The 8,725-nt window shown below is 46.2% G+C and overlaps 1 protein-coding gene across 1 annotated transcript in view; it reads right to left on the minus strand.

Annotated features, from left to right (window-relative positions):
- DAPK2 (death associated protein kinase 2) overlaps nucleotides 1-2,004 on the minus strand; it is a 65,333-nt gene extending 63,329 nt beyond the window's left edge. Inside the window, exon 1 of the mRNA XM_063142696.1 lies at nucleotides 1,928-2,004. The gene's annotated coding sequence lies outside the window, so the exon portion shown is untranslated. The remainder of the gene's footprint in view (nucleotides 1-1,927) is intronic.
- Nucleotides 2,005-8,725: the final 6,721 nt, after the last annotated feature.

Below are 8,725 nucleotides of genomic sequence, written 5' to 3' on the forward strand. Positions count from 1 at the left end.
CCTCTTTTCATATCGAGAACTATACAGAACTAACCCTCACTCCAAATGCAGATTAGTCACTGTGCCACATGTGAACATGCATTTGAGAAGGAAGGGGGGGAGGAAACACACCTTTTCACTACCCTTATATGTTTATAAAAGTTATCTGCCGTATTAATGGCATCCGTTCACAACAACATTGCCCAAACCAACGTGTTGATATCATTAAATCCAATCATTCAAGCATCCAGCATCTAATCCAGTCGTGTTACAAATATTCAGCTGAGCACTAAACCGTTAAAAGGTGATTGTAATGGTCCCAAACCAGCAAAATTCCTATAGACACAATAAACGATTTCCTAGGCACCAAAAGGAGAGGTCAGTGATAGTTATGCAGGCTTCCCAGGGCAAAGAATTCTGTTAGGGATGCCTTGGGCATATGCCTGCACTAGAACTGATCTCACTCTGAGAAAAGGACAAACGTAGAGCCGGCCATCTCTCCCAGACTTTAGAGGACAGAGAGGAAGTTAGGAGAGAAAGCGATTCCCCTGGTATGCCGCCAACCTGGATGGCTGACCTATAGCCAGGAATACAGAGGTAAGATTCCCCTTAGATAACCCTCCCCAGCATAAGACACTTTAACAAGTCTTTTGCACTCGTAAGTAGGGTTGCCAAGAGGTGAAAAGATCAGCTCCCTTCTCCCGATAATGATGCAGGGCAGACAAAGATGAATAATTCCATAATTGGACATACACAGTCCTAATGTGTGAGCCCCACTTGGGTCACACAAAAGGCTTGTCTAGTCCAGGGTCTTCTTTCCCACAGTGGCCAACAGAAGACTGAAATAAGCCCACAAGCAGGAGATGGAGGCAGCAGCCTTTGTTTACACACACACACACACACACACACACACACCCTCAGCCTCCAACAACTGGCACTGAGTTAGACTGCCCGGGACACTGGAGATAAGAAACAGCCATCCTAATAGACTTATCCATGAAATTGTCAGCACCCTCCCACCCATATTCCCCAGTAACTGCTGCACACGGGCATACCGCCTCTGATACTGGAGGTAACTACAGCCATCAGGACCAGCAGCGGATGGGAGCCTTCTCCTCCAGGAATTTGTCCAATCCCCCTTTAAAGTGTTGCAAACTGTGGGCCACGGTGGCCGAATCCCGCTTCACTCTGCGCTGCTGCGTAAAGAATCTATTTCCCTATTATCTGTCCCGAATCTCCCACCATTCTGCTTGCTTGAGGTTCCAGGGTTAGAGGAGAGGGAGAAAAAGTCCTCCCTGGCCACTTTCTCCCTGCTGTGAGTAATCGCTGCACCAGCCTCTACCTGGCCGCCTAGCTTCGAAACTAAGAAAGAAAGTGAGGCGGTAAAGAAGAGGTAGGTTTTACTATCCAGAATAATCTGCACAACACTTCCCTATACAGAAAAAAAGAGTGTCATATCCCATATATTGAAAGGGAGACAGTGCGGTGCAGTGGTTAGAGTGTTGGACTGGAGAGACCCAGGTTCAAGTCCTCGCCGCTGGCCCTGGGGCTGACTTTGGGCCGGCCGCTGACTCTCCGCCTAACCTACCTCACAGGGTTGTTGGGAGGAGAAAACGGGAAGAGGGCGAAGGAAACCTCTTGAGGCTCTTGCAAGAGGGGGGGGGAAGAGGGGATATAAGTGTATGCTAATAAACGTTTGCCCTGGGGTCGGCGTGGAGGGGGCAGTGAGGATCTGCAGCCGCTGGAGGGACGCTGTGGGGCAGGAGCGGGGGGGGCACCATAGCCTTCCCCATCCCCGGGCAGGAAGGGGCAGCCGGCAAGCCAAGGGCGTGTAGCTGCTGCCTGTGCGGTTCTCCCCGCGGGGGGCGGCTCCCCCTCCCCATATCAGCAGCGTGGGGGGCTGATCCTGCCTGGCGCGGGGGTTTGCGCCCAGAGCGCCGCTACTTACCGGGACAAGGCGACGGCGGTGGCGGCGGCAGCAGCTGTGTTCTCTGCTGGAAGGACGCGCGCCTAGCTCGGGCTCCCTTCCCAGGAGCTTGTGAGCACCCAGGCGGCGGCGGCGGGAGGAGGAGGTGGAGCCGCCGGCGGCGGATCTGGTCCTTCGCAGACCGGGGCGCCCCCTCCCGGATCGCTGCGGTACTGCCCGAACAGGCGAGGCAAGCTTCGCGCTTCTACCGCGTTCTTCGGCAGCAGGCGCCTCTGGGCCAAGGGCCGCTGAAGGCTGCCATCCTAAACACACTTACTAAGGAGTAAACCCCATTGGGAATTACTTCTGAGTAGACGTGTATAGCATTGCGCTCTCGGGCAAGCCGCCTAATTTGGGCAGGGGGGCGGTGAACTGCTTTTGGAGCACATCTTTGAGTATTCCCCCCCCCCCCCCAAGCGGCTGACCTCCCTGCGCAAAGAAAAGCAGGATGTCGGGTGTCCTGGGCTGAAGATGCTATTTTTTTATATATTTTATATAAACCAATGGGATTGCTTTCAGGCTGGGTTTAAGCCTGCTGGGTTTTACTTAGTAACAGATTAGTTTTATCATGAGGATTTTCTATTTTATTCTGAGGCATAAGCTGCTCTGAGAAAAGCTGTTAAAAGCAGCAGGCGGGGTTCACTTCACTTTCAGCCTCGCAACAGCCCTGTGAGGTAGGCTAGGCCAAGAGATGATGACTGGCTTAAGGCCAACTTGAGACATGAGAGCACTCTTCAAGGACTTGAAAGGTTGTCACACAGAGGAGGGCCAAGATCTCTTCTTGATCCTCCCACAGTGCAGGACATGGAATAATGGGCTCAAGTTACAAGAAGCCAGATTCCGGCTGGACATCAGGAAAAACGTCCTGACTGTTAGAGCAGTATGACAATGGAGCCCATGACCGAGGGAGGTGGTGGGCTCTCCCACACTAGAGGCCTTCAAGAGGCAGCTGGACAGCCATCTGTCAGGTATGCTTTAAGGTGGATTCCTGCATGCCTTATAGGATCCTTCCAACTTGACTATTGCATGACTCTATGATTCATGTGTGGGAATAAAGAGGGAACCATTTTAGAAGGCGGAAAGCGAAAATAAATGTTTTTCTCACCTCAGAGAAGTCACTCTGCCTAATGCATTTTATAGTATCTGTGGGGCTCTGTAGCTTCTCCAGCTCAGCTCTCTGCTTTGCATCAGTGGGGAGAGGAACATCAGCCACTCTTTTACATCTGTAACAATTTCCAGTGGGACAGCCGTGTTAGTTTATTGCAGCAAAAAAATAACAAAGAGTTTTGTGTCACCTTAAAGTCTAACAAATATATTGTGGCAGAACCGTTTGTGGGCTAAAGTGCACTTCATCAGATGCATGAAGTGTTAACCTAAGACAGTTATCCCACCACGAGTGTCAATCAGCTTATCAAGAAGTTCAAGTCTATCTCCTGTGACCTGAATGGAGACAATAGGTTTTTATCCCACCTACAGGTGTGCGTTAGCATATTCATGTCAGGATGTTTGTGTTATAATCAACACTGCTTTCTGAATGGTCACTGTAGTAGTTTACATATACACCACCTTCTTCGGTCCCAGGGACCACATTGAGTGTCTGCTGGGGGCTGGACATGTGTGCATGTACACTCATTCACACATGCATGCAAGGCGGGGTACAAGCAATAAAGCAGAGTAAAATAATACAGCTCCGTCACTTCCTTGTAGCATCATCTAAGTTTGCCCAGTTAAAAATGCCCAAGTATAATGCATCATTACTAGTAAGTTGCCAGATCCATTTTTAAGTTGCTTTTGGGTTACCATGTTTATGCTGTTGGGGGGGGGGGGGAATCCTTGTTAAAAGGATACCGTGGGTGTGCTTGGAATATATTGTTGCTGGGCAATAAAGCTCTCATATTTTCGTAAAAGTTGGGATACAAAATCCCACCCTTTTCTGTAACAGCTGAAATGTTAAACATTGAAGAGAATTCCTTTGAGACAAGTCATTCAGTTCCACAAAGTATTTATCGCTTTAAAACAAGAACAACCAGAAGCCGCCCTCCCACAACAGTTCTAGGATATCAATTAGAAAGAGGTTTTCCAAGTGCCACAAAACTTTATTTCACTTTGATAACACGCAGGAAGTATACGACGGACCTGAAGTATTTTTCCTACAGAAGCCAGGAGGTTAAACAAGACCAGGCACACGGCTGAGCTGGTGTTTCAAGGGAAGACGTCCGACTTGCAAACCCCCAATTTCACTCCCTAACATAGTGGGTATAATAATCGTGTACATGTATATAACAGCATTAGAAATAGCTTTGGCATGTCGTACAAAGCATTCTTAGCTTGTTTAAACGACCTGGGGCACCTTAAAGATGAATTTATTGCAGCTTAAACTAATTTAACTGCTTAAATTGTCAGCGGAAGGAACAGGTTATATAGCCACACACACACACACACACAAAATCAGGAACAACAATTTATTACAAAACAATACCATTTTAAAAACAAAACCACTAACATATGTATGTAAACATTTAAATAGAAAACAGATGTTTTAAATGCATTTTAAAAACACGCTAATTTGCAAAAAGATATCCTTGTTATAAAATGGAGAGCAAGTCATCTAAGCAGTGGGCAAGTAGGGGTTCCAGTTGCCGGATGTATAACACCCTTGCGATCTTCTTCAGTAGTATATACATGGCAGAATGTGACTTACCTGCTCCAGAGTGGGATCATATTCAGACTTACGTAAATCAAGAATCGTGTTTATTTTATCTTAGAGTTCAAGCAGGTACATATGGGAGCAGGTGATCCTTCAGGTAAACTGGCCCCTAGATGTTTAGGGCTTTGAATGTTAATACTAGCACTTTAAATCGGGTCCAGATATTTTGACGGAGTTGACTTTCAAGAAAACAAGTTTAGGGTTGCAGCTGTATCTGTTACTTGTTTATAATCTGTATTATAAATTACCATTTTTATGTGAAAAGTGCCTTTAAGTAACCACCTTTGTCCAACAATAGGGTACACTAGCTTCTTGCACACTCATCCTCCTGCAGGTGCTGCCCATGGGTGAGATTAAGTGTTTAAAAAACACATTGTGATGACGGAGATGTAGCCTTTATCTTATTTTTTTAATGAATATGGTGAACGACTATTTTTTAAATTCCTGTAATCTGCCCAGAGGAACTTTGTTATTGGGCAGGTTGAAACATCATAAATTAATAAACAAATTGGGCATTTGGGAATCCAAGTGGGTGCTGTTGGATAATGCGAACCAATTGTTGTTGTTGTTGTTGTTGTTGTTATTATTATTATTATTATTTTATTTGTTACCCGCTTCTCCCTCTGGATCGAGGAGGGGTACAACACAAATTGAAACGCCATAAAATACATATAATTAAAACATTTAAAACTAATACATTATTAAAAGCAGCACATTATTAAAAGGCATCTTAAAATTCAACTGGGTAGACTTGCCGGAAGAGATCAGTCTTTATAGCTTTCTTAAAATCCGGAAGACTGTTAAATTGACGAATCTCTCCCGTCAGGTCATTCCATAATCTGGGAGCGGCAGAAGAAGAGGTCCCCTAGGTGTACCGGTGACCAGCCTGGCTGCCATATTTTGAACTAGTTGAAGTTTCCGGACTAGGCAAACAGGTAACCCTATGTAGAGCGCATTGCAGAAGTTGAGCCTCGAAGTTACCAGTGTGTGCACTACCGTCTTTAGGTCTTCAGACTCTAGGAAGGGGTGCAGCTGGCATATCAGCCGAAGCTGATAGTAGGCACTCCTGGCCGTCGCATCTATCTGGGCTGTCATTTGCAGCGACAGATCCAGAAGCACCCCCAAGCTGCAGGCACAGTCTTTCAGGGGGAGTGTAACCCCATCCAGAACTGGGTGCCTTCCTCATTGCACTGCTCTTGCATGCTGTAGTTTAGGCATTATTGCTTTCATCTCCTAAACAATTATTGCCTGCCTGTTTTACAGTACTGCTGCAAAGTTATGGGCCAAAACAGCGGGCCGAATTGAAGTAAAAATGAGACTTTGTGTTCTGTGCCACTGAAAAAGAAGAGGAAATGTGTTTTCATTGTCAACCTCTGCAAGGCCTCCTGCGGGGTCAGTCCAGCCTCCAAGGAGAGTCTCTCGGTCGCATAGCCGCTGATGTCCTTTCCACATTTCTGTCAGGGAGATTCCCCGATCCAGTAGGGAAGGGAACGGAGTCCAGACAGGTCCAGACTCAAAGGCTTTTAGAATGGTTTCATTTATGGACCATGTATGAGGCTTGTAATCAATAAGGGATGGGAGGAGGGAAATTATGAATTCATTGGAGGGACATTGAACGTTATAAAAGTTTGTTCTGTGGAAGGTTGGGGCAGAGAGTTCAGCCTTTGGCTTACTGGAGGTGAGCTTCCTCCTACACGTGTAGTTTGAATAAAAGCCCTTGAATCTGGAACTGCCTGGACACCGTTCTCTTCCCTACTGGATCGGGGAATTTCCCTGACACTCCTATGGCAGAGCTCACCCCCCCCCTTTGCTCACAGGACGAGCTGCTCCAGCGTACAGGATAGGCTGTCCCTGGGCCACGCTCACAGCCGTTTCCTGGCACAGACGATGCCCTTTGCCCTCTGGCAAGGCAACCACATACCGGGGCCTGCTCTGCACTTGTCACCCACCCAGGAACCCCGGCTGACCGGCACATTTTCGTCCAGCTTACATGCCGCAGGGAGTGGATTCCTTCCCCTCTCCAAATGATCGTCATCCCGAAGACCTATTCGACTCCGTGCTCCCTGGATTGTTTCCTTGCTGCCCCCACAGGAACTAGCGCAGTTCTATCCTGAGGGGAAAGGCCACTGGTCAGAGGCAGAGCACATTGCTTCGCAAGCAAAAAATATAATACAACGCTAGGCCGAAATGCTTAGTATGGTGAGTAACAAAAGCCTGGGGAAAAGACCTTTGCTGAGACCTTGGAGACTGAGCATTGAACTAGGCGGGCCAGTACGCTCATGAGTCACTTACTATAAGGGGACTTCATATAATCCAAACGCAACTGGGAAGTAATCATCATCCCATATCACCTACGCTCAATTGCTCTCTTCGGGTGAATTCCACAAGGCTCAAGAATTTGCTTTAAGTGCTAATCCATAGTATAAGAACGGAGACTTTTAAGATGTGGGGTCTGAGCTTGCTTTATTCCTCTTTCTCCCTCTCCATCCCTTTTCCTTGGGTGTCACATCTTTTAGACTGTAAACCTGAGGGTGAGGACTGTCTTACAAATGTTTGTAAGCTGCTCTGGGAGCATTTTCAGTTTTAAACAAACGAGTTAATTTCAGGGGTTCTCTACAGCTGCAAGCCCTTGATTTGCCACAGAATTACAACGGGTAGGAATGTATGAGAACAAGGCAGCAGAGAACTTCCCCAGGAAAGCCAAATTCTCCTTCCTGCACTCAAGTTGTTACTTCACACCAACAATTTCAACTCCTCGGATCTGGTTTCCGGAGATCTAAGAACTTCCACATCGGATCTCAGGTCAGAGGCAATCTCAAGCTAACAAGAACAACAACAATAACACTGAACTACAAAGCAGTAGAAAATTATTTTTATTGATTTATTTACTTGCAATGATTTTGGATACAAAACCAGGTTACATTTCAAGATTGCAACCCTTTCTGTTGTGCTTACACTGTCCCCCACCATTTCTAATACTTAATCATTCTTGAGGGATGAATTAAGAGCTGTATGGAAGTCTGAGAGTTTAAAAACACCGAAAGAGGCAAATTTAAATTTCTTCATGACCGACTGAAACAAATATGATTATGATTTTGTTTGTCAAATGGACTGAAACCTTGTTGGTCCATGAACCGTTACAGACAACTACTAATTCCTGGTCCTAATGCAAAGACGACTACCATGTACATATATCATAAAAAACAGTAAGGGGGAAAGAGCTTTTTGAGTCCAATGTACAACAAGGGACTCCACTGAGGACAGCTCCTGCATTAGCCCCACTAGAAGAGGAAAATTCATGCACTTTTTCATTTTAGTGAGAACTGCACAAGAGATGTGCTTGTTCAGGGATGGGGAACATGTCCCCTTCTAGATGTTGAACTGTAACTCCCAGCAGCTCTCACCATTGGCTATACTGTCTAGGGCTGATGGGAGCTGAAGTCCAACATTTGGAGGGCCATACATTCCCCACCCGTTTTAGATGTTTTGTGCCCAGTGACCTTGGTCCCTGCATGTTATGACTTGATTATAGCAACTATAGAATGGATACGTATACTGTGCTCTTTCAGCAAAAGCTAGGTGTGCAGTGCTAGATCCCATTTCTCTCTGCCTCCAGTGTGACAAAGAATTGATCTGTATGACCTGGAACCTTGCACAAATGGCTTGAGTGGTGTGGATTATACAATACTTAAATAGAAACCATGCATAAGATACTTTGCATATATAATATGTAACATATTTTGGAATTCTTTACAAAAAAAGAAGTGTAGGAAAACCTCATTGCAGTAAATGAGACCTGAAAAAGCTCAAACGTAAGCTCCACATTCGGGGCAGGAAGGGAGCAAAGGGAAGGTCACCGTTCTGGGTTGATCTCTAGTGTTCTTCAGTTTTCAAAGCTTTTTGCCTCATTTAAGTAATTGGCTCTACCACTGCGGGCAGCGATTCAGAGTCATCTCGCAGAAGTTTGGTCTTGTGGAAGAGTAAATTTCCAGATCAACAGACAAATGTCAGGCAGCAAGAGTTCACCATACTATCTGCAAGGGGTACAAAATACTGAGGCGGCGGGGTGTGGG

Source organism: Elgaria multicarinata, chromosome 16 (genome assembly GCF_023053635.1).
Source record: "Elgaria multicarinata webbii isolate HBS135686 ecotype San Diego chromosome 16, rElgMul1.1.pri, whole genome shotgun sequence".
NCBI lineage: Eukaryota > Metazoa > Chordata > Lepidosauria > Squamata > Anguidae > Elgaria > Elgaria multicarinata.